The 27,139-nt window shown below is 40.0% G+C and overlaps 1 long non-coding RNA gene and 1 pseudogene across 1 annotated transcript; one reads left to right on the top strand and one right to left on the bottom strand.

The window, feature by feature from the left end:
- Positions 1-12,326: 12,326 nt before the first annotated feature.
- LOC118606812 lies at positions 12,327-12,916 on the bottom strand. The gene is made up of 3 exons (XR_004952641.1): positions 12,829-12,916; positions 12,511-12,674; positions 12,327-12,406 (listed from the first exon to the last, which is right to left on the bottom strand). It is a non-coding gene; the product is annotated as an uncharacterized LOC118606812 (long non-coding RNA).
- Positions 12,917-13,564: 648 nt separating this feature from the next.
- Positions 13,565-13,683, top strand: LOC118607310 (annotated as a pseudogene).
- Positions 13,684-27,139: the final 13,456 nt, after the last annotated feature.

Genomic DNA, 27,139 nt, shown 5'->3' with positions numbered 1-27,139 from the left:
TTATTTTTTACATCCTCCAAGCCAGTATTTGATTTCTGTAAACTCCTTTCTTGCGGAACCTATCTACTGCATGCTTCCTGCTAACTCCATAGTGACATTCTAAAGTAGATCTTGATAGATTTAACATTTAAATAGCTGTAGGGCAGAGACAAAGCCTCATGTTTGAATAAGTCCTATTTGACTATGGCTTTGTAGAAATGCAATATTCTTTAGTTACAGGAATTATTAGCAAGATACATAAAGAAATCTCTTCTCTAGATAAGACACTTTAAGCAGGGAAAATTATCATTGAGGCTCTATTGACTGGACGATTAACTGAAAAATGGGAATCAACTAATGTGAAACATTTGGACAACAATTTCCAGAGAGGAACTCAATCAGCTGAGGTAAAACAAGAAAATTGCTCTCTTTCGTAGGAGAAAATCCCCCCTTTTAAGATTCTGTGATGAAATGCTGAGGAGGACGCACAGAGGTGAAAGCTGATTTTTCCCTGAAGCACACAGAGTAAATCCAAAGCCAAAATGCTTTCAACAAGATGAATAAGTGCTATTCACGGTGTTCCCTGGGCAGATCAACCGTGCGAAGAGCACGGGTAGAAGGCTACAAAATAAAACCCTCCGTGGTCTTCAGGTGTACTTGAGCTGGATTTAGCCAAGGGAGGAACTCTGATCCTCTTTCAGTGGGGAGGGAGCCAACTGTGGAGGGCCAGGGTATAAAACATAAATCGTTTTTAGGCAAATTAAACGATTGACTTGAAAGTTAAAGGCCTTTACTTGAGAATGCAGAACACATCTAACTTCTAACTCGCAACCCTTAGGAACATAACAGTGAGAAACTAAGGGTTGAAAACACAGTATCTGCCAAGATGGACCCAGGTCAGATGGTGAGGTTAAAACTGAGAAGTACAGGGAAAGAGCATCACAGCTTCCTTTTTGATTAGCGGTTAACATTTAAAATTCGATGCATACGTTTATTTCTTTAAAATGACAATTGGAATTAATTTTTATTTCAGCAACAATGTAGTTGAAAAATACGGGTCTTGGGAGTGAGGGGACCTGGATTTGGACCTGCCCGCTTTCAGCTTCTGTGACTGCAGGCAATTCTTTTCTCCTCTCTAGGATTTAGTTTCCTTATCCATATAAGGACAGGGCTTAATGATCTTAAGATGCCTTCAACGTCATGATTTTTATGATTTATGAATCTTGGGTTTCAGAGCTGGCTGACTCACTGATGATTTATCTGAGAAAAATAATATTATTGACTCTCAAATGAGAGACTAATATTTCCTGTGGGTGAAAAATTAATTTTTAGCTATCACTAATGTCAAACCAAAGAAAATATCCTGACTCCAATAAGAAATTTAAAGAGTCTGCCCAAAGATAGATGGCTAGGAATTAGCAGTGTGTGAGTTCCCATAATTAACTGAAATTCCACATAGGAATTCTTTCTAATTTATTAAAAAATTCTGTGGTTCCTTTCCTTTTCCAAACTAAATATTCTTAAAGAAATAAAAATATGCTTAAGGAGCATACTTAGCTAGGAGCTACTATATTGTATTTTCCTACTGTTATTGTCTAACTAATATTACAGTCTGATTATAGCATGCTTCCACACGCTAGTCCACCATTTGTGCCTTTTATTTATTTCTTCCCCAAGAAGAAAATGGAACCACCAGGCACTTGGAATGTATATTTTAAATGCAGGTGTTATGAAATTTGGACAAACTAAAATAGATGGTTCTGAGGTCATTTACATAACCAAAGTGACCACCTAGTCCTGGTTCTTTAGATCAGTGATTAAATATGTAAAATCCAGCAGTGACTGTTTAAGGATTTATCAGTGAGGATGCTTTTGGATATAAACATTGATAACAACAACAAACTTGAACTGATATAAACAATGAGGCAAATCCAGAAGGAAGGTGGGATTCGGGCGGAGGTAACCTAGACGCCCGTCTTTGCTTCCTAGTAATTTTATCTCTCCCCCATGTCCCACATGTTGCTCCATCCTCCGTTTGGATGTTGGTCCCAGAGTCAGCCTGTCATAAGTTCTATACTGGCTCTGCCTCTCCTTGACAGATCACGATGCCTCGAACACAGCAAATGTACTGTGAGAAATAAAAATTATGATAAGTTCTGGCATTTGTCAAACTCTCATTACATGTTCTATGTGTTTTGCATGTATTGATTCATTTATTCTTCACCATAATCCTGTCAGGCTGTGTGGAACTTTAGAAAATATGTCCACCAATTCTTTGAGGTGCCTCTCTTCAAAAGGTGAGGTTTAATTTTCCTCCTCTTGAATGTGAGCTGAATTTAATGACTTGTTCTAATGAGTAGAATAAAGCTATAGTGATAATGTGTGACTGTTGAGACTAGGTCATAAAAGGACTATGGCTTCCATCTCAGTCCATCTCTTCCTCTCTCTCTCCCTCTTCACCTCCCTATTCCTCTCCCACTCTCCTCTCTTCCTCTGTACTAGCTCAGGGAAAAGCTAGTGGCCATGACTTGGAGACTCTCAGAAAGCCCTAGGGAGTGGTAAGGAACTGAGATCTCTGGCTCATAGCCACAAGGCCTGCCAACAGCTACAGCAGTGATCTTGAAGGCAGATTTCCCAGTCCAGCTTTGAGATGACAGTAGCTGGTAGCTTGACTACAACCTCATGAGGGACCCTGGGCCAGAGCCACCCAGCTAAGCCACTTCGAGATTCCCGATCCTTAGAAACTGTGTGAGATAATAAATATTTGTTGTTCTCAGCTGCTGAGTTTTGGGTAATTTGTTACACAGCATTAGGTAAGTAATGCAGGCAAGTAACATTATTATCTCCATTTTACAGACAGACAAATTAGAGCAGAAGAAGGTAGAGTAACTTGTCCTAAGTCACATAGTGAGGAAATTGTGGAGGCAGGATGCAGATCCATGCAGTCTGACTTCCAAGTTCACGTTCTTAGCATCTTTTGTATATATCTATGCACTGTATAGTTTATTTGAAATCTTTAGTCTTTCCTTTTAAATTGCCCCAAATTTCAGAATTGGTGGATAATATCAGAGTGATTAAGATGAGTAACTAATAAAGAGTGTTAAAGGCTTTTTAAAAATTATTTTATTTGTAGTTTAAGGTAATGTTTACATGTCTTGGAAGCTGTCTAACATGTATTTGTCTTAGCTTCTTATCTCACAGAATAGGGATGTGAGAGGCAGCTCATAGCCTCAGGAAAGGGGGAAGGAATTCGCTGACCTTCCACATAAAGAGAGAGATTTGAATTCAAATTTAATGTTCATACATAGGTTCTACTCACGAAAGATACAGTGATGGACAGTGACACATTAGAAGTATATGGTTTTTAAAATTCTGACAAGCATAATTCCAGCTCTGTCAGGTGTTGGGTGATTTCCTTAGACATTAAAATTAAACTTGATGAGGTTTCTTTTGTTCAGAATAAATATGACCATTGATTTAAAGGTCAAGAAAGCTTGAGTTTGAATTCTCATATCGTTGCCGAGTTATCCCGCTGACGTTCCCACATTATGTTTTCCTTCCTCATTTGTAAATCTCTCAGTTTCCTGTTTCTCAGTTGGAGGAAAGAAAGAGGTGGGTAGCCAAGTTCCTCCCAACTCTCTCAGTTCTCATTTTCTTGTTTCTGACCCCTCAACTGGGTGAGGGCCATGGGGACTGGTTGTGAGGTCTTGGGGCAACAAGGAACTGCTTCTTTTTTTCATGGAGAGTTCCCTTCATTTCTAAAAACACGAGAGTCTCAAGAAGGGAAGTTGCTACCTAAAGTCACTTGAAGAATGAATGGCAGGGGTGCATTGTCTGGTTATCTTTCTACTGCTATGTTTAGAATTTGCTTCCAAGTCTTACTTGTAGGTGGGATGATTCTGTATTCGGCCGTGGGAGGTGACCTGTGCAACATCTGTCCTGTGCATTCCTTGTACCCTGAGTATTCAGGTTGCTCTTATCTCCCTAATGAATTAGAAACCCTTAGAGGCAGAAAAATGGAAACAGTGCCTTGCATATAACATAGCTCGGGGTCTACTAATGCTACTGATAAGTGAAAGTGAAAGGATAGGTGCATAGATGGATGGATGGATGGATGGTTGGATGGATGGATGGATGGTTGAATGGGTAGGTGGGTGGATGGATGGATAGGTGACTGGATAGATGGGTGGAACCATAAAGCACATTGAATTTTTCTACTAAAATTGCCTTGATAGATGTGCATTGAAATAAGAAAACAAAATATTATGCATATTCTGAATCTACAAAACAGGCATTTTACTTTAAGTAAAAATTGTCCTAATATTAAAATTCAGTTTCAAAAACATTTTATTTTATTTTTTAATTTATTTTTTAAAAACTTATTTATTGTTATTATGGTGACATTGGTTAATGAAATCCAGTAAGTTTTAGGCATATAATTCAATAGTAAGGCATATACTAACTGCTAAATCATAGTGTAAAATATAAGTATTCACGTTTTGGAACCACGGGTGCTTTTTAATGCTTATAATGTCTCCCAATGCAAGAGACCAAGTCATAATGCATCAAATAAGAGATGGGCAAAGGAATGGCTTCAGAATAAGAACAAACAACAAAGAAGAATTTTCAATAACTAAAGAAATGAGATGGATTTGAGGTGGGGTGATGAAAGTTGATCACATATGATGCCCAGTGGTCACACAGAGGATGGAGAGTTAGACTTTGGCTGGGTCCATCTAGGTGTTGGCCAGTAAAGGAAGAATCATGGCTATGAGACCCAGATTTTGATAGTACTCTTTGAAAGTAATTTTCCATTATAAACATGCCTTTCTCATTAAGATATAATGGACATCAAAATTCACTACTTATATATTAGGCACCCAATGAGTCAGCAACAATACATTGCCATGCTTCTAATCTCTCTGACTTCTTCTGTAACACCTCTTCTTCCCAGCCAGAGAAAGCTGTCTGCTTTGAAGTGATCTTATCTGATTCGGCAAGCCTATCCGGAGAAGCTCTGTTTCTTAAGGTCAACTGGCTTGGAACTTTATATCTGCAATGTCTTTTTTGCCATGTAGTATAATATAATTTTAGGTGTAATACTACAGAGTGAAGATCGCATGGGCCAAAATTCTACCTACTACAGACATAAAATTAGAAAGTGGCAGATTCAAAGGCTACCTGAGGTCTAACTAGCTTCAAAGTCCTCATTCATTCATTATACTGTGAATATTCTATCCATAGGTTAAAATAAGAAAAAAGTATTAGAAAATAGTTTAGCATTTCCAATCAGCTATGAATAATTGTTGATGCTATGAAACTACTGTGTTCTTTTACCAAAAATAAATGATTTAGAATACAATTCAGCATAGATAAATCAAAATGTAGGGTTAAAAAGGATTATTCATGATATTGGACAAATTACTGAAACTGTGCTTCAGAATGCTCATCTGAAAGATGGAGACAATAATAACAGTACTCATAGGGTTGTTGTGATGACTGAATGCAGTAAAGCACATGCTACAATTTCCTAGAGCATAGTAAATGCTCCATAAATACTAGCTATTATACACACACAGCAGTGCCCTTTAATTTTTCATAACGTTTATCATACTTTTTCTAATAGCTTTTCAAATTACCTGTCTTTCTTTCTTGACTATAAGCTTCATAAGAGCAGGGATTATATCTTTTTTTTTACTGTAGTATTTCTAGCATCTGGTACTGAACTTGGTACATACGAAGGTATTCAGTAAATATTTGCTAAATACATGAGTAAATAATTTTGGATGAAATCTCTCAATTATATTTAACATGGTATGGGTCAAATAAAACACATATGAAGACTGCATTTGGCCTATGGACATCCAATTTGTGTTTTCTGCCAAGGAATACGGCCATAATAATTTAGCATGGAAATTTTTCAGACATGTGTTATCAATTTTCTAAAGAACTCTGGAAGACTCAATAAACATCCACAGTATGTCTAATTTTGAACAATATAGGCGCTGGTGAAACTTTGACATTTCAACAGTTCAGATGATTTCAAGTTTTTCTCTCCCAAATTGAAGGAATGACAAAGTTGTTTTATTCCATCTTCCTGTGAATTAAAAACAATTCTCCCTGTTTTAAAAAATGGCGATATGTTTTGATAGTTCCCCACTATCACTTTGCTCCTTCTCAGGGATGTGTTTCATCTGTTATTTACTCATTACACCTAACTGCAGCCCTTGGAGGAGGACCAGGAGCTGTACTTCTGGAGGGAGTCACCTCAAATTAGTCCTCAGTGTCCACGCTGTGTGCTTCCTACTTGTCCCTGAAATGCAATTGCTCCACCCAATATTTAACTTTAAGACATTTCGTACTTTTGTACTATTTGAGAAGAAGAAAAAAAGTGACTTAACTCCAGTCAATGTAACATGAAGAAGATCCCTTGGAAAAAAACTTAGTATGTAAGTGGTGAGACACATTTCCAAAGGCATCATTAGGATCAGAGCCAGAAGTTTACTATGCAAAAATTTTAATCTTAAAAAAGTTTATGTAATTGAATACTGGAGTCCCAGTAATCCTGACATGTTGCCGATATAATTATTTGCACAACTATTTTAATCAAATTTCGGTAGCTGTCTGGACAGACTGGTAGAATATTTGGACCTGGAATTTAATTTGATAAAGATAAAAAACCCTCTAATAGAAGAAAAATACTGTGTGGCTTTGGTGTCCTGTTTTGGATGATGTGGTTTAGAGACGAACAAGCATATAAAGAGAGAAAAAGAATTCTGGATTTAGAAATCAGATATTGGATAAAAGAGAGGGAGGAAGAACGTGGCTAGAAATTGTTATATATTTGTGAAAACACTTTTAGAGATTATTCTATAACTCAAACTGTGAACTGGTCCATATTAGTTTTTGTGTGTTTGGTGGTAAATAACTTCAATGTCTCATGATTTCAGGGTTGCCTTTTCTGCAGTACTTCCGAGAAGGGGGTCTCTGCAATCATGCTCCATGTTTCAGTTTTCACTTTTGTTAATATGTTTTCAAATAAAGTTTTTACATTTTAGAATGTGGTTGAAATATGCACCCAGTAAGAAAACAATCCTGTCTTCAATCGAGTCTGGAAGAATCAGACACAGTTGAGTAGTCTATAGAGAGGAACTTGGGAAAACTCTAATCAAAGTGTCAAATTTCACAGTTTATGATGTGAGGAAATGTTTGTAACTTCTGACACTAGGTGCTATTTTTAGCTTTTGCCTGACTCTCTGGAATCCATTTTCTGGAGGAAGCTAACTGCCATGTGAGGAAGCTCCCCTAGACCACCATGCTGTGAGGAAGCCCAAGCTGTCACATTGCTTTCCACCCTTCATCTATAGTGACAAATTCCAAATACACAAATTCTGCCCAAACCTCCTTGAGCCTAAGAGTCTTATACCCACCGGGCTATTTCACATCTCTGCTTGAAAGTCCCACAAGCAGCACAGTCTTAATGTTTGAGACTAAACACTCGATTCCTAGTCCTCCCAAATCTCTGTGTCCTCCCATTTCTCACCTTGGGAATTGGTTCCAATATCCTTCCAGCATTCCAGCCAAATTCTAAGAGCCAACCTTCATTTCTCCTTCTTTCAAACCCCACAACTAATTCATCTACAAATACTATTGATCCTGCATCTACCGACGTACCTTGAATTTTTTCCAGTTTTTTTTTCTGTCTCTACTGCCTGCACTGTCATCTCTTTCAATAGCCTCTTTAGAACAGCCTCCCTGCCTCCTTTCCTGCCACCCACTCCCCAGCTACAATCGTGTTTTAAAAATGTTAGCTGTATCTTCCTGTGCCCCTGCAAGGATGCTTGAATGTGACCTGGATGGCCCCGTATGGTCTTCTACCACCTCCTCTCACATCCCTCTCCCCTTATTCAGTTCTTCCAGCATGCAAGCCCTTTCTCTTGAATTTTTCTGTTTTTTGTTTGTTTGTTTGTTTGTTTTGTTTCTGTTTTTGTTTTGCAATGATTATACTGTGCCTGGGACCACTTCTATTTATTTTTCACCTTCTCAGCTTAAATGTCAGGGAGGCCTCTCATGGTTGTCTCAAGTGAAGTAGGTTCCCCCAGTATCCTCAATCATAGCATCCTATATTTTTACCATAGTGGTTGTAACCACTATAAGTATTTTGTGAGTGTGTGTTTTTACATTTTGTATATTTTTATATTACCCTTTATATCATTGGCACTTAGCATAATGCCTGGCACATGTGAGATGCTCAGTTAATTATTCTATTTAATAAATGAACAAATATCAAACCCTCAGAAAATCTCAAGAGAACCATGTGGTCGACTTAGGGAAGAAATTATTAGAAGCATTAGAGGGAAACTGTGAGAATGTATTCTTTTCCACAGTGATATAGAGAGTGAAAACCTAGAAATAGAAGACCCAATTTGAAGGGTAACCCCCTAACATCACACCAGGGGAGACCCTATCCCCACCCATCTCTTGCCATGCCTCTCAGACTTGCTGCCCAGCCTTCCATCACCCAAGCTCCTGTCTTTCTCCTCAGCCTGGATGTTCCATTCCCAGGTCTGACCTTTTAGGAAGCCTGCCCTCGTCTAACTTGTCTCCATCTGTAACACCACCTGACTGAAGTTCCCTCCCCACATCAAGGATCTCCCTAGCTATCCGCATCTTGAAACCACAAGTCTCTACTCCCACCACCCAGTGAATGGTGGAGCCTGTGGTGGGGCAGGGGATGTAATTCTCAGGTCCTTGGTCCTACGGCCGTGCTCCCAGCACTGACATTTACTGAGGTGGGGATGACTGTGGGACTTCCAAGCAGAGATGTCGAGTTGACACATGGCTCAGAGAGGAGGTCTAGGCTAAATGTATACATTTGGGAGTTGCCGTACTAGAAGAATCCTTGGGAAAGGATAAGATTGGTAAGCAAAACATTAGAAAGAGAACATAAAGTTGATAACAATGATAGGAAAACTGGATGGCTGGGGAGTAAATAAGATTCCTTCTTTCTTCTTCTCTGACACTTAGTTTCAAACACATCAGCTCCTTATATAACTTTTGCTTTCCAGACATCAACCTGTGGAAGCCACGTGAAGGGGCCTTAATGTGTTTTTCTGACTCTCACTCCTAATATTACAATACCCCCAGTAGCCCACAATTTTACCAATTCTCCTATAAAGCCCAAGAGGGTTTTGAGAAGTTTCTGGGAACCAGTCCTTTTTGCTGTCACAAGGAGTTGACCATTTTTCTCTGTCTTACCTTGGTTGCCTGGGCTCCTGTAGCCTGAGTGACCACAGGGTTGTACCCCAGCCATAGGTGACCCTTCTGTAAGTCCCAGAACTGGGAGCAAGCCTGTGGGCTGTCCTGTGATGCACTGGAGTACTAGTTACTAAAGTCCTTGCAGGCTCTCTCTCTTCCTCTGTGTTAACTTTGTTAGATTTATCCTTTCTAATTTATTAACTGATAATATAGTCTTGGAACTCAATGCTGCCATCAGATTTGAGTTTTGTAAGGGGACTGTTGAGATTCCCCAAAGACAAGAAAGCCCTTCGCAAAAGAAGAGTCCTGTTCACATGCTCCTTAGATAAAACAAGTAAAATGACGATCCTGAAAACTCCACATCTGCCAAGCCAGGGCCCTCTTCCCATACGGTGATTGCCTGGGGCAGAAGGGGATCCAAGTGATCTCTGGAGTGAACACTGAACTTGTCCTTTTGTCTCTGAGAGCGAGAGGATTTGGGTGACCCATGGATGAGTGTGTCTGAAGCTGAAGAAGGAGGTCAAAGAAACTCCTGGGTACTTTAGAGCAAGCATTCTCAGTCTTGCCTATTCACTGAGTTTTACAGAATAGTAATCGTCCTCGTATCTCACCCCCGAGAGATTCTGATGTGATTCATGTCGGGCATGGATGGAGCACTGGGACTTTTGCACACTCAGAAGAGAGAGTCTCTTGCACAGCTCTTCAAATATCCGCCTCATAGGCCCAAAGTATCCCCATCAGAAATGTAAACTTCAGATACATTGAGAATCATGAAAATTTGGAATGGCTAGAAACTAGGACTCATCCGGTGCATTTTAGACCACAGATAAAAAGAAGAAGATAAGACTACCAAAATACAAATATTGTTACTTCTAACATCCCTTTTCTCATGGGTATTGATCATTGTGGATGTGGGCACGAATAGAATTGAGAGCAACCAGGAGAAAGTATTGTAATTTTGGGCTGGGGTAGGCAATCTCATCTTCGAGCTTTTATGACTTTTTTTCCTATTGATCCAGGCATAAGGCGAGTCCCAGAGTCTGAATATATCCTAGACATAGAGAAGTCAATATATCTTCCTGAGATTCTGTGAGCCAAGTTGATCCCTGTTGCCTCAATGACAGAGGTCCTACCCATAGGCCATGGTGACTACTTGAAAGAAGGAACATGGCACTAATGATATAGTTTAACCTAAATTCTATGTTTTATACCCTCTTGAAATTTATCACTGCTGTCAATACTGATCTAGACATTTATTACTGTCAATTAAGGGGCCTCCAGAAAATCATTTTTAAGGTATTGGGAAAATCATTATTTTTATCCCTTCTTGGTGAATTTTAGCTTGCCAATAATTAGGCTAGTGACTGAGGAAGAGTGAGTTGGATTAGCTTACACACACGAAAAATAAATAACAGTGTCAAGAAAGACAAACAGTATAAGTCATGAAACTATTGGCAAACATTGTAAACCCAATTTATTTATCTATAAAGAAAAAGAGCTGTCAGTAGAGGAAATGGTGATAAATTAGCCTAGATGCTAAGAAATGAGGCCAATGAACTCTCGACATGACAATTAGGAACCAAATAATGACCTCCGAGTGATACATTACTAGATTGCATGAGTTGCACAATCAATGGGACACTAGGCCACTGTGAAAAGCTGCAGTTATTCTGGAATTAAGAAATTTGGGCGTTGTGAGGAGGAGTGGTATTTACTTGCTTCTCAGCTCTTGAAAGAGGCAGTTTGATTGGGAGGTGGGTGGTTTTTTGCATAGCAAATGTGACATATTTAACACTACGTGATGTGGAGAGAATTCAACTGTTATGTTGACTACTTAGTATTCCAATGCTTTTTCTCTCATATTACTGTTTTGATTCACATTGCAGCCTTTACCTTTTGACCTAAAATTTTACACCTCTTGGAAGCGTTAAACGCCCTGAGTGTTTAGGTTTAATGGGAGGATGTGTCAAGTGCTATATCAAAGCAGGTCATGGTTTTATTATGTTGGGTAAAACCTTGATTATCGTTGCCCTTGAGCACTTTCAACCTCTCCATCTCCTTGAGATCAAGAAGAATTTAGGAATTTTAATGTGATTCTCATTAATGTGGTGGCCAATTTAAATTTCTAACAATAATTAAGGGAAAGGACACTTACTTGGTTCAAGATTGCTTCTCTCAAATGAAATCCCAAATGAAACAGCTTTGTGATGTACTACAGAAGCCAACAATTGTATCTTTGAGAGCCTACAAAAAAAAAAAAACTGTTAGTGTTGGTGCTGTCTTTGCTAAGTCAAAAACTGTGTAACACGTTGGCGTGCATTCAGAAGCTGCAGCAAATCTATCAGCTTGGTCTCACTCTCGTGTAACACACACTCATGTACCTTGTTCTCCTAAAGCCCTGCTCAATCTTTGAAAAGAAACCTATTTGATTTGTAGTCATGCAACTCTACAATTTCCTGTGCTATCCAGATCAGAAATCAAATAGAATGTACTGGAAAGGTCAACTTTGTGTGTGTGTGTGTGTGTGTGTGTGTGTGTGTGTGTGTGTGTGTGTGTGAGAGAGAGAGAGAGAGAGAGAGAGAGAGAGAGAGAGAGAGAGGGAGAGAGAGAGTTGATGAGTACTTATTAAACGCCTATATAAACGAGAATTCAACATCGTGAAGAGCCTTAGGACAAAAATGTGTGGGCTGGTGATGTTTAAAAGTCAAATTTCTAAATTACAATCTGAGCCATAAATATGCTATTATCTTGGTGTCGGTTTCAGAAATTGTATGTAGTTCCATTAAAAAATTCAGTCTAAGTTTCAGTGATCTGATATATAATAAACTATCTGTCTATCTATCAATCATCTATCTATTATCTATCATCCACCTATCATCTATCTATACATATACATTATATATACACACATATACATAAAAGGATGTAGGTATAAAAGAATATATAAAATGGTCCATGTAGATATACATCTTTTCATAACTACATCTTTTCTCTCTCTCCCTCCATATGTATGTACAAATACATGCATATATTTTTCCCTTTTAAATATATTCTTTTCTTTAGAAAGGAAACTATCTTGATGTAGCCAGGTAAATGTGGGAGGTAAATGTAGATACTTGTCTGCCAGCTCTCAAGGTTTAGGATGGGACTCTGCCAAGCCAGGAGCGATCTGGGAAGAGAGACAGATTGTTCTTAGAAATACCGTCTACTCAGCAATCACATTGGAATTAAAATTGTTCATTGTGAAGGCAACCAAAAAAGAAAAGAAAAAACCATTGGACTGTGGTGGTTGTCGAATCAATTTGCTGAAATTTCACAGCTGTCTCTGCAGATTGGACTCCTGTTGGCACTGAAGAACATGTGGGTGGATACCAGACCCAGAAGAATGTCATCTCGGATTCTTCTATGAAGATAAAATCTTGTAGCTGCTTTCAGTCCTGAGAAAGTAGTTTAAAAGGATAACAAAATCACACCTGATATTTCTTTGTTTCCTTTTTTTTTTTTTTTTTTAAATCAGCTTCCTTCTCTTTGGAGGAGGTTTAAGGTTCCTGAGATGTGTATTTACTGTGAACTTTTAACCATGACATTTACCTGTCATTCTCACGTCTCATCTTGGTCGTTATAACAGTGTCACGGTGTCCAGTTTCAGACCAGCCGCAGTTGTGCTTAGTGACTGCTCTGTTTTTCCGGGATGAGTCATGTCTTTAGGGTCTTTTGGGAAAACATGGGCTGTTTCCTCCTCAGCAGCAGAAACATTTGATGAAATTTTTCTAGTGCTTTGTCATTTTAGTATTCGCCACCGTCCCCTTGGTTTCTTCTGCTCTTACTGCCACCTGCTGACCAACTCTCTCTCTCTCTCTCTGAATGTCTCGAGTTCAGATTCCCCAGGGAAGACCTGATTTCATTAGCCAGCCCACGCCAATGTCCCTATTAGATAGACTTGTAAGGCTATTCACTGTCAGACACAACCTCCATGCCTGGTCTACCCTAACGAAGATCAGAGTGATGGGGTCATGTGGCACAATGAAAAGTCAGTTCTGTGCGAGGAACTGCCTCCTGCACTGAGACAGGTTCTCTCGGGAAGAACTGGGGCATCTCTGCGGACTGTAACTGCCCCTAGCTCTGTATGGGAGATGAGAACTCTGCATCAGGTGGTTGTGAGGCTAGAAAGAGAATGCCAAGTGCCCAGCATGGTGGCAACTTAGCAAAGCATGCCCCACTGCATGTTAACTGGAGCCTGTGGCCCATAGTAATGCTTTCAGATTCTTAATTTCTCATAATCTTTTTGTTTTGCCTTTTTTATTTGTACATCTTAGGAGTGGGTCACGTCTATGGCCATGCCACCCAGAATGTGCCTGACCCCATCTGATCTCGGAAGCTAAGCAGGGTCAGGCCTGGTTAGAACTTGGAAGGGAGACCACCTAGGAAGACCAGGTGCTGTAGGCTTAAAAAAAAAGTGATGCGGATGAGTCATATTTAAGATACATCAGCAAAAGAATATATTTTATCTTTGGATGGTGATGATGATAATGTGAGGATGGATGTGGCCAGCAATTCTGAACACTGTTCATGTGCCAGGCACTATGCTGAGTGCTTTTCATGAATTCTCTTATTTCATCCTTATCTCGATACTATGAAACACATTCTTTTTTTTTGTCCCTATCATATTGAGGAGGCCACTGAGGCCCTCGGGAAAGTTAGGTAACCTTCACAAGACACAGGGCTTGTGGCCTGGCTTTGAACTCTACTGCAAAGCTGAACCTATAAACAGCAAATAGGTTGAATTTTTTGTTTCTGGAGAGTTATTTGGTGACTGTGCTGCTGTTAAAGAATCATTACCTAGCTTGTTAATTTATAACAACACACCTTCCCAAAGTGGCCAGCACGTCAGGGGTGCGTGTGAAAAGAAACTAACTTTTAAAAATTACCACCGTCGTTCTTGGGACATACATGTTAAAATTTTTAGGGTGAGATCTCATGATGGCCGCAACTTGCTGCCTAATCATTCAGAAGAAAAAAAGAAGATTTACATAGAGAAAGAAAACAGCAAAACGTTAACAGTAGATGAAATCTAAGGGATGGGAACTAAAGTCGTTTCCTGGCACTATTTATTCAGCTTTGTTTAAGGCCTGAAAATTTTCCAGATAAAAAGTGGAGGATGCACGATCTCTAATACCGCGCCTCTTTTCTGGGACGCCACGCTCAGAACTCACCTCAAGGCCCAGCACCCGCCTTGCGAGTTACCTGTATGCGTAGGTGTCTTTCTGAGACTTGTTTTACTCTCCTCCTTCTTCTTCGTTTTAAAAGATCATTGCAGAAAATTCTATTGGGCAGTGCTGACATTGCTCAGATTTAAAAACAAATTTTGATTATTTACCGTTTCTTTAATTCTATTCGTCACCCCCCACCCCCACCCCCGAATGGTACTTTGGCTGCGTACACGTTTAGAACACTGGAAACACTGTTATACTTTTTTCAAAGTAAACTGTATTTTAAATAAATGTCATTCTTTAGATAAATCACTTTGGGGACGTTACTTGACATTTCTGAGGGCAGTAACTTCCCTGAAATGCCCACTTGTGAAAGCTTGAGCTCCAAGTTCCCTCTCTGGGGTGACTGGTGTTTGGGGTTCCCTGTGCTGGTGCTCTGCCCGGGAGTGGCCGCAAGATGGCAGTGTTTCAGAACGATGTTCTCCTTCGACGTTAGATGTGCGTGGCAGAAGGGCCGAAGAAGGCAGGGATGGCACAAGGTTGTGCTGTGTTAATCATCCGAAAGGCTGGAAACAACGGCTGGGAAGGTGGATTGGGAGATAGGTAGGTTCAATCGATGAGTTGTTCCTTGTAAGTCCTTTGCTTATAGCGCAGCCCGTTTCTATAGCAACGATCCATGGAACTCCATGAAGTATTTTCTTGTCTGTCCCAACACTAAGTTTGTCATTTTCCTCCGGCCGAATATGTCATGTATTAATGCAAGGACTTCACCCAGCATTCTCCCATTAGCTCATGACCCACTAAATTTACTACTTCAAAAAATATAAACTACATTCAACTCTATTTGTCACACGAATTCCAAACCGAACCACCAGGGAATATTCTTCCTGCCCATGGGGACCCGTAGAATTGTGATGTGTGAGTTTTCCATTGCACAGCCATTATCTTTTGGAACCAAAGAAGAAAACGTTTCTCACGTAGAACCTCTGCATAGGATACGTTCGATCTTGATAAGTGCAATCTTAACACTGGGCTTTCAAAGTCTGTGAGGAGCTAATGATTGAAATATATGGTTCCTATGTTCCTCTGACAAAGCTAACCAAGGTCATTTTTGTCCCAAGTCCGGTGCAGACTCAGTAAATCCCAGAGTAGCCTAATAGAAATAGAACTTGATGGCTCTGCAATTGTCTTTGGATGAGCTTCAGACTGAGTCAATAGATCATTGCAAATGTCTAGGAGATTTTGGGGTTGGTGAAGCCAAACCCAAAGCTTGTGAAGAGGAGAGGAGGCTGCTGTGGGACCCTCTCAGCGAGTGTGGTCTCTCTGCTCCGTAAATCTGCTTGTAAGCTTGTCTCTGGTGTGGGCTCTTTGGCAAAGGCCCTTCTCAATTCTGTAGCTCAATGTCTGGAGAAGCATCATTTGTTTTTTTTTGTTTTTTTTTTGTTTTTTTTTGCCTCTGACAGTCTCCTGATAAATCTCCCCCTCAAATGGATGGACACTTGTGCAACTGTGCTTAAAGGATTATCTTGTTAGAGCAGTATAAACTTTGGATTATCCAAGGCTGCACGAAGTGCAAATGTTTGTCTTTCACCTGGTGAACCCACAAGCTGAATTAAGCCCCAGCTCATTTATCAGGTCAGCTTACAAACACGGCTTCGCACTGTGTAAGGATGCAGTCATGCGCATGGACTGTGATCCATGAACCCAAATAAGCACAGTCTGCCTCGGGAGTAGAGAATATTTTGCTATTTCAAAATTATCAATTACCTTTTATTTCTGGTTTTCTAAAAATTCAAGGGATTAACTGTGGACTGTGGATGAATTATTGTGGAGCCTATTATTTTTCTTATAAACACCAAAGTCAGTAGTTTGCCTCCGACATCAAGACACATCATTGTTCCCAAGACTTGCTTCCTAAGGTTTGCATTGATCACAGATTAGTTTTTCCGCCTAAATGAAACACACTTTATCACCCTGTAAAGTATCGTCTGGAACTAAAGTTTTTATAACAGAGCCTATTTTTTCCAATTGTTTGTAAAACTTTAAAACAGAAAAAGACCAGAATAGTAGAGAAATGCTTAAGGCAGCTGTTTCTTGACTGGCTGTAAGACGTTACCACAGCTTGTAACATCAGTTCCTATTAATATGTTAGCAAGTTGCACCCTCGTAAATCGTTAGGGTAGAAACTGGCCAGAGCACCCTGTTTGGCCTTTAAAGTGGTTCCAGTGTCCTGCAAGACCGAAGGATTCCAACATGTAACAATAGCTGGTGATAACTATGCTTTTGGAAGGAAAATTGTCAAGACAAGAGCTTAAGTAAGAAGATGTAGTCTTATGGTTCAAAGAACATAAAATATAAGATGGCGTAAATATTGAACAGTTCAGCGTTGCCTTGGCTTCAGTGGAGATTGAACACTCAACCCTTCGACAGAGATTAGCTTAGTTGTGGAGATTTGAATTGATCCCGACCTGATTGCTATTTCCTTCAAGCCTCATGTCCCCACAGCCGTTGGATGTGTCACCATCCCCTTCTCTTCTCAGAATGTTAGCCATCTCGGATTTTAACACGCAGAATGGCTCCGCGGCTCATCTTCCGTTCCCTTCTTCTCCTCCTGACATCTAAAGAAGTAAATCGTTGGCATGTTCTGCTGCGGAGCAGAAACATCGAAGAGTACGATCTGAGACCTTTCGGTGATTCATCCCTACCCCCCAACTCTGGGAATGCAGGAGTGAATGTGCTGATGTCTGTAACAGAGTGATGGAGGGCCAGAAAAACATAGCGGATGAGATAATTTTTCCAAATGGGATTTCCAGGGCTGTATTTCTGGATGACAGTTCATTTGATTCAGGCCTTGAAGGATACGCAGTATTTTAAAAGGCAGTTTGGGGAAAGTAGATCTTTAGTCAGGTGTGGAAGTGGAAGCCTAAATGACGAGATGGGAAAAATACATGGCAAGTTTTGATCGATGCCAGGTAGCCTGATGCACCTGGATCGTACTGTGCACACGTCTGAAGCACAGACTATAAAGAAATCCTAGGAAGTTAGGTTGTATGTAGACAGAGCAAGATGTTTGATCTCCAATATTTAGGCAATATGAGTCCCTGGCAGTATTTGAAAAAGAAAGTGACATAAAGCTTACTTGAATAGGTGGTAACAAGGCACCTACTGGGTGCAGGTGTTATTGTAGTGCTGCTCATATATGAATACATTGCATCTTCTCAATAGCCCATGGAATAAATATAATACCCCCACCCAGATGGAAGTACAGAGAAGTCAAGCAATTCACTTAAATTTACATAGTTAGAGCCAGAGGCCACACCCAAGCATCCGGCTCCTGAGTCTGAGCTCTAAACCATGACACTATTTGGGGGCAGGATTGGCAGGGAGAGAGCCCAGAGGGAAGGGGAAGGTGTTGGAATAACAGCAAGAGACAAGAGAGGTTCAAACTCACTTCAGGGAGTGAAAGGGGCAGAAGTAGAAATGACAAAAGGGGCAGATGCAACGAACCCTACGGAGGGAGCTGTAACCTTGGCCTTGGTAGGGAAGGCGAAGTCAACTGTTCACTTGTCATAGTTTCCAATCCCTCCCTGATTCTCTTACCCACCCCTCCAGACCCCCATACTCCCTACCTTGTGCTTACCTACTTCGCTCCCTGCTCCAAGTCAGGTCTCGCCTGGGCAGAGTCAAGAAAGGTTACTTCTTGCCTCATTTTAGACACGTCACACATGCATCAGTGTCTCACCTTTCCTGGAGCTACATCACCTTGTGTGATGAAACGTCTAAGTCTATTCCCTAAAACGGTGGCATATCTAGAGAGAGAGATGCACTAGTCATCTTTTTTATCCCCAAGGAAAGACCTTGTATTTATCCCAGAACTTTAATGCTTTTAGAAAAGACCTGAAGATCAGGATAGAATGAAAATGTCATCTTATTTGGTTTGAGAACTTGCCACTCTCAGCTTCGCACCATCAATTTGCAGTATGCGGTCTATTCATCACTCAGGAAAATCCGGTAGTTTTTCTCACCCAGTCTTGCTTTCGTGATACACCCTGGCTAGATGTTTTTTGTGACAGAGGTTCGTACTAAGAACATTGAGTTGTCTTATTAATGCCATGTCTCAATTTATAAAATTTACCTTAGTAAGGAAATTGATATCATCATAAATATACTAATGATGGAATATCCTAGATTATAAAGACCTTTCTACTTATTAACTCTTTGGAAACCACTAGGGAAGACAAGAAACCAAATAATTTAGATAAATTTGACTCCCGTAATTTCTATACCCTTCTCGAGTCAACCATGTTAAAAAAAAATGGAAAACAATATTTTCTATGGTCTCATACAACTAGCAGGTGATAAGGTGAAGCTTGTAATCCAGGTCCACCTGACTCTGTAGCAAAGCCCTTTGCCTTAAGCAGCTGCAGGTGGCCGTCACCTTTAGTAGCATGATGGGGTCTTTAGCTGTGGCAGAGATGCTACCAATAGTTTCAACATCACTTCTTATTAGTGGTACAGAAACAAACTCAGAAGGCCAGGGAATACTATAGGTCAGAGTTACAGGAGCATCTGTGTTTGACTTGAATTCTCCCTGAATCCTGAAACAGTGCTGGAGGAACCTGTCAATCAGTGGCAATTACAATCAGTGGTAATCATGAAAAATTTAACAATCATAAACACAATGAACTGACACTCTTTGGATTTCTCATGTACCTTTCTACCCAATAACTTGAAGGGAAAATCATGTACACCATGAATTACAAAAATGTGGTACCAACACATTAAACACTTTTCTTGGGTTAGTAATGGAAAAATAACTGTGTAGGGGCAGGAAAATTCAGAGATGCTGGAAACAGGGCATAGAGTCATAGATTTCAGACCTTTGCCAATTATCTAGAATGGCTAACATATTAGCTCATGACTGTCACCTAATATGTTACCATACCATACCTCTTTGAGTAACATCCACACCCCATACCAGTGCTTTCTTGTCTGCTTAGTTAAAATTTTCATTTTGCTTTTCTCCACAGAAGGAGAGGTTGGCCAGAGTAGAGATATATTTTTATGAGCAAAAGACAAGTAATTTTCAATATTTCTTGATTGTTTACCTTCACAGTGCCATCTGGTCTCCTATTGAAGGTTTCATATAACTTCAGGTTTAGGACGAAGATGTAGTTAATGTTGATAATGTTTGTGGCTTTTCTGAGGAAGAAAAAGAGACAGAAGTTGCTCCTCCACGAGTAGCACATGGAACTAATGTCTGGCCAAGAATAGAATAGTGACATCTGGTGACTTCCAGCTTCCTTGCTGTGCTTACACAATACAGAGCAAATTTGGTCCATGTCATTTCTCCTTTAGCTTTGATGCCCGCTTTCTTTCTGTCCTTAGGGATATTTACATGAAAACATCTTTGTTTCTTAAGAGTTTGTTTTTCTTCCTATTTCGGGGGTACTATCTTTCCTTCGAAAATGGTGACTTTTGTCTCCTAGCCCCAAATAATGAGTTTATACTATACTGCTTGTAATAACATGAGTCAATTGCTAGGGGAACATATAACTTCACAGTTAACACCAACGGAAGCCTGTGAGTTAAAGCTTTTAGTGTAACTGCAACCTACAATAAATGATAATCTTGTTGATAAACTCTGGATTAATGAATTAGACTTTCTCAACTTCTTCCCAAAGGGCTACTTCCAACATAGGCTGATGGTTTTGAAAAGATCTTCTTAAAAGATTTCTTAAAAGATCTTGCAACCTGACAATTTATGAAAGATCTTTTTAAAGACCTGTGTAAAGGATCTTGTATCCTACAAATTACCGAAGGAGTCTTAATAATATTAACCACAACGATAGCTAAATTTTGAGCCCCGGTTTTAAGTTAGACATAATTGCAAGCACATAGCAAGCATTAAGAAGCTGAAGTTGAATTACTAGTTACTACAGTGGTTGTAGGATGACGTTTATATTGTCTGAATTTTACAGATGAAGAACTTGAGTAGCAGAGTCTAAATAGATGGCCCAAGGACAAGGTAGGCATTAAAGTGGCAGAACTGTGATCTGAACTCAGGAATCTGAAACAATTCGTGTTGGGTGGCGTTAACCCATAAATTGCACTACCTTCCAATCTCGATCCTGTGGTTATTCATTTATAAAAGTCACATTAAAAATAAGAAGCCGATGTTTAGTTAAAGAACCAGAGAATAAGAACTTCCATTGGATAAGCCAACTTTTCCCACAATGAATATTTTTTCCCCCTTTCTGTGTTAATTGTGAAGTAAATAAGAGTTCAGTTTTCTTTTTCTTCTTCATATAAAGGCAGAGGAGTGAATCTAGAACATCATTTATTTTTTATAGTCATTTCAATCACATCAATCATCAGCAAAATGGCAGTCGTAGGACTGGTGGTGATGTTGGCCAGCTCACAGGAAACAGATCTGCTCTCGCTTGTTTCTTTCCTTCTCCTTTGCACTTATGTATTCTTTAAGTTATCTTTTGGACAAGGCTCATTCAATGCTGAGACAGAATAAAAAACTAGTGGGTAAGGAACAGACTTTCTAGAAGAGATCTGGGTATGGGACCCCATAAAGAGACAAGCTGTTCTCTGATGTTCTCTTGAGGAACAGCACCCTTTCCTCTGAAAGAGAAATAGTTCTCTCTTCAGAGGGCTGCTATGATGAGTAAGTGTTCTTGAGTTCACATGGGCTGACTCATTAGGGGTATATTTCTGTAATGTATGTTTGCATTTATATACATGTAGGAATCCTTTCAAATTGGACAAGTTATTTGAACTTGTAATGAACTGAAATAATAAAGTAAACTGATATAAACAACATTAGCCTTTTAGACTTTTTTTTTTTTTTTTTTTTTAGGAAGAACAACATGATGTTCTTTTGTCATTTATTTTGCACTGCAAAATGCCTCAGGATTAATCACAGGCACATCACGGAAGTCTTGACACGCACAGTTTTCAGCTCGGCTAGGTTGGATTAGGTCTTTTCCCTCATCATCTCCACCATTCCAAAGAATGCCATAGGCTTTAACTTTTGTGAAAACTCCTTTGAATGGAAACACAAATAATAATTATCAGCCTCAGCCGCTCTGTTGCCAAGAGTCCCTGTTACTCTTTCCTGCTCATATAGCTGCGAGGATGGAAACTGTAGACCAACAAGCCTTTTCAATCTGTTTTCTATTTTCTCTTCTCCATGCACCTTATAACCAGTTCAGAATTACCCATATCTAATAGAAATATTTGAACATTTCAAATTATTATTATAGAAAATCAAAGGATCAAATATGTCTCTTAAATGCAAAACGTACTTTTGAGTAAGATGCATTTCAGTAAGATACTGAAGAATTATCATCATTACACTGGTCTTGAGATGGCCTGACTAGTGTGTGTGTGCGTGCATGTGCGTGTGTGCATGTGTGTGTGTGTGTGTGTGTGTGTGTGTGTGTAAAACCGTGCATGAGCTGCTGGCTCAGAAAGTCTCTGAGCACCCACAGTATAATTTTTAAGAAGGTCCTAATTCTCAGGGTTTTACAAGTGCAGGCTTGGTGCCTGAGAGCGAGTGTCTCCTTAAATATTAACCCTCAGTGTCTCTCTTAACCACACACTTCGTCTTGTCCTTGTTGTGGAGAGGAAGGGGCAAGCGGTAGAAAAATCGCTGGCTTAGTTTTCTGTCCCTTTGTGGAAAGTGGGAGCCTGTGGCAGCACACCTGGATAAGGCCTGTGAGCAGGGCTAGATGTGGCAAGGCTCGTTCTCACCTGTTCCAAGATATTTAAAATGAAAGAAGCCAAAGCGGAGTTGCCAAATTTGTGATGAGTTTAAAGTGCTTGCAATTGAACTCATTGGTGCTTCAAATAAACCCCGCAAATATGATGTATTATAATTGTGTTATTCGGAATGAATTTTGTGGTTTATAAAATGAGGAGTTCATTGCATATTCTAGGTGCTACGGTTTGTTAATTGTGTCATGTTCGAAACTGTCCGATGAAGGTATCTTTCAGTCCTGCCACTCTGCCTCTCTTGCCGCTGCAGCCAGTCTTTTGCTGCTCAGGATGAGTCTCCACCTGAGACTTTCATCTATGCGGGGCTTGAAGCAAGTGGCTCATTAGCCTTTTACATCCTCTGCACAGGTCCCGTGTTGGAGGATGCAACTGGCAAACAGTCATGGGCAGGCAGTGTCGAGACAGAAATGTCCGGTTCCAGCAACTTCTTGATCTAAGCAGCAATTAAGAGAAGCAAAGCCATGGTTGACTCCTGGGGAGAAGCGGCAGAAGGAAACTCAAAACCTAAGATGATCTTCAAGGTGAAAAGGGGAGATTTACCCTGAGAAACAGGGCCCTTTGGATCAGGCAGCGACTCTCCACCAGCTCTGCATCAGAGCCTTTTAGGAAACTTTAAAAAATATTAACGCCTAGAAGCTTCCTCAGGCCTATGAAATGAGAACCTCTGAGATAAACTGAGCATTTTTATTAATACAAAACCCCTCCAAGTCAGTCTAATGTGCAACGGGGTTGTAAGTATCTTATGAGGAGCTAGGAGAGGTGGACCAGATAACCTTACCATTTTTTTTTTAAATTAGAAATCTGTGTGACCTCTGTTTGGTGGGACAAGAAAGAAAGGCTTCAAAAGGCTGAGAGAATGGAGGCTTACCAAAAAAGTGTCATTTCCTGGCTCACACTGCTTGAGGAGGCAGAAGTGATTGGTTGGGAGTGAATGGGAAACCCATCGATCTCGTCAATGAGAAATGGATTGAGGAACCGAACTGTATTCCCTGGGTTTATTTCGGACCCCCTAACTTCTTTCCTACAGCTTCAATCGCTTGCGAATCTCGTGCCTCGACAATGTGCGAGTGCAGAGACCAGTAAACGAAGGTCTTCATCCTGATAACCCAAGACAGTTATAAGTATTTCGCTTTCACCCAAGGCCTAGCAGCTAAAGGGATGCTGGTTTCCAAGTGAGAAAGAACAACGTGACTGGAGATGAGGATGCTTTCTTTATCTCCATGGTTTAAAACTTCAACCCATCTCTCTAGCTCAAGCGGGGCCAAAAACGAAGGCAAAAAACAAAGCAGAGGGTTACATAAATTATTCTGGAAACCTATGAAACATTTAGGTTATATCTGAAAAACAAAACAAAACAAAACAAAAAAACAAATGAACCATGGAACAAAATTCCAAACATAATCGGAAACGTTTCCCATTGGGTTTTTCAGATTCTCAGGGGACCGAATTCAAATGTCTGTGGCAGGTCCGTAGTTAATATAAACGTTAGGAGGGGGCCTGTGAGAGGCCAGATTTCTGGAACCGTGACCAGCAGTGGCCACCTTGGCGATTTCCTTTGTAAAATACCATTTTTGTGTATTAAAATACAGCTGAAGAAACCCCCTCCACAGGCACGAATGCTAGCAAGTAGACAATTGGAGTCTTCTCATTAGAAGCAGAGACACGCTTTTTCTTCCCAAACAGTTCTATTCTATATTAGGCATTTCCCCCCATAAAACATTGGTCTTCTGAGGATTTTGTGCCAAAGAAAAGGAATTCTTCATGTGACCGTAGGCAAGTTATTGCTTTTCTCGCCTGTAAGATGTAGATAAGAAAAACTCCCTGGTACCTGGTGGTCAATCAATATAAACTATTTCTTTTTTCCCTTTACCATTAAATGAGACAAATGTAAAATGTTCAGCTCAATGCACGGCACATACTAAGTAGTCAACAAATGTCAGCTAGTACTGTATTTTGGCATCAAAAACATTATCCAACATAATATATGCCAACATTTTTTTTCCATAAATGAATAAATATCTGTACCATAATATCTGATCCTTATATAATGTTTTCTATGTGCTAGACACGATTCTAACTGCTCAATTTATGTTAACTAATTTAATCTTCTTAACAACCTTATGACACAGGTAATGTGACTAAAACATTTTATAGTTGGGGAGCCCGGGGCAACAAAGACTCAAGTAGAAATGCCCAAGGAAGGACCTCTGCTGGCGTGTCTACACACACTAGGCATATTTGTACACTTGCCTTCTGGAGTCAATAAACGCATACAACTAACACAGTGGGAGAATTTCACGGGAGAGATTTACCCTGGAGGTTAGGAAAAGAAGTATCATGGGGCGTGGCAAGTTTTGTTTAAAACCTCCAAGCCATAGGTAGTGGCTTGAAGTACCTGGTCCAGGAGACTTTGTTCTAAGCATCTTCTAGACCTTCTACTAAGGTCTTTTTTTCCCCCTTCCTCACACATATATTTAAGATTTTCCATAAATCAAGATTAAATAACAGAACTGTTTTCAGTGCTTGGCGTACCCTGATGGGGAGAGTGTGGAGTTTGCTCCAGCTCAACATACTTCCGTTGGCCATTTTTCTCTGTCCTGGCAGCTCCTTTCATCGTGACTGGGTGAGGGGCTACTTGCTGGTTACTTGACCCTGTCCAGGTAGACCTGGCCTTTAGAGACACCTGTGTGAGGTCAGAATCCTTGTTTTGTGAAGGGCAAGGATCCTGTGTAAGGCATTCACAAAATAAGTGAATACCCAATGTCATGTACTGACAGCGTGAGGTATGAAGTGCCTCGAAGTGATAGAAATGCGCATTGCCTTTTAATAAAGCTCGTTCTTTACTGTTTCACGACCTATCTATTTTGACTCTGCGCTTCTCATTATTAGTAAGTGAAAATGCTGTGGGTAGATCTGGCTCACTATGGAAAAAAATCATAGTTGTCACTGCCTTCTCCTATCTAGTCTTTCATTGTACAAACCTAAACGCTTATCTCTTTCCCTCCTAAGGAAAATGCTTTGGGTATGTGTGAGTGTGTGTTTAGTTTAAGTTTCAGCCAACAAAGACAAAGTTTGAGGAGGAAAACCCTATAACTTTAAAGTACCAACTGAGAGCAAATGAAAAAGGTCACTTTGATTATGGCACCATGTACCATAAATGGAAAGTTCTACATTTTTCATAGATCACCGCTCATCGGAAGAAGCATCCCTGTTCTCTTCCTTCCTGCCATAACCAAGGGAATTGCATTTTCTCAGTTTGTTCATTTCTTCATCAATGGCAGAGGCATTCTCTCTCTCCCTTCGGAAAAAGCATTTTAATTCAAACGTCAGTTTTTTTCCATTGCATTCTGCTAATGAGATGAATCACAAGATGAGAGGAACCGATGCGTTTTTAATTTTTTTTTTTTTCAAAAGTAAACATGCTGAGGCAGCCTGCAGGGCATCCACTGGCCATATGTAACTTGTTAGAGGTTCATTAAAAGACTCTTAAAAGGAATTTGTTTGTGTAACCAGTGTTTATATTTCTCTAGCTGATGATTTATCACTTAAATTCCAGTAGCACACCCCACAAGACACATGCAGCCCGTGACTCAGACTCGCCCATGTGTTTCCGTGTCTTGGTTTTCGGGTCACCTGGATGTGGACCATCCAGCTCGCTTGGAAGTTTCCTGGCTGCCGTTCCAGAAGGAAATGTTCTCCTCATAAAAGCAGATCCTGTAACATAAGCAGTTTCGAGCACAGAGATTTAAGGACAAATTCGTCACTGATTCACTTTGTCTGAGTAAGGGAACTAAAATGTCACGATATTCCTTCACGTGATGCACTTAGCAGATTTGGGAGACCTTGGCGGTTTGTAAATTTGAAAACTGGAATAATGCAATTTGCATAGCACTATTGCCGCGTGTCAAGCACTTTTCAAGAATGTAATTTTTGGATCCTCAGAATAGCTCTGTGAGACAAGTAGGGTGGGGACTGTTATTTCTGAATGTAAATGGGCACATGAAGTTTCCAAAGGTGAAGAAATTAAAAGGTTCGTTCATTTAGTACCTGCAGAGCTTCTAAACGGCTGAAGCAGAGTTTGGAAAGAAAAACTGTGGGCTTTAAGTCTAGTTCTTATTTTTAAAGAATATTTTCTGCTCGCCTAATTACAGCTGCTAATTTTAGAATTTAAAATTCCACCAGAATGTGGTACTCAGATGACAGCATGGAGGGGGACATTCCTTTTCCCTTTGCTTTGTTTCCACGTGGGCAGACCACCATAAAAGCAAGGTTCCCAACCTAAAACTTTGGCATTTACTTTAATGGTTACCCCCTGTTGTGGGTTTTTTAAAAATATTATTATCAGTGTTAAAGCTGACAATTTCACATCTCTCTCCTAGACCCAGTGTTTATTTGCCACAAGTCTTAACTTCGGGAAGTTATGGTGCCTAATTTTTATTAGAAGTCCCGTCTCTACCCCTTAACCTTGACTCGCAAGTGTGATAAAACTAAGATGCATTTTTAAAAATTTGGCCGTAAGGTGATGATATCTCATTGTGGTTTTGATTTACATTTGCCTAATGATTAGTGATCTTGAGCATCTTTTCATGTGCTTATGGGCTTATTTGTGTATCTTTGGAGACTTTTTTTATTCAAGTCGTTTGCCCATTTATGAAGGCTTTTGTTTTGTGTGCTTTGTTGTTGAATTGTAGTTCTCCGTATATTTTAGAGAGTAACCCCTTATCATATAGACTATTTGCAATTTTTTTCTCCCTTTCCATGGGTTGCCTTTTCACTCTGTCGATTGTTTCTTTTGATGAGCAAAACTTTTTAAGTTCAATGTAGTCCCCTTTGTCTGTTTTTCTTTTTGCTTTTGGTGTCATATTCAAGAAATAACCGCCAATTCCAGTGTCAGGAAAATTTTC

The sequence above is a fragment of the Rousettus aegyptiacus genome, unplaced genomic scaffold (genome assembly GCF_014176215.1).
Source record: "Rousettus aegyptiacus isolate mRouAeg1 unplaced genomic scaffold, mRouAeg1.p scaffold_m13_p_8, whole genome shotgun sequence".
Classification (NCBI taxonomy): Eukaryota; Metazoa; Chordata; class Mammalia; order Chiroptera; family Pteropodidae; genus Rousettus; species Rousettus aegyptiacus.
This window is presented reverse-complemented; position numbering and strand designations above follow the sequence as displayed.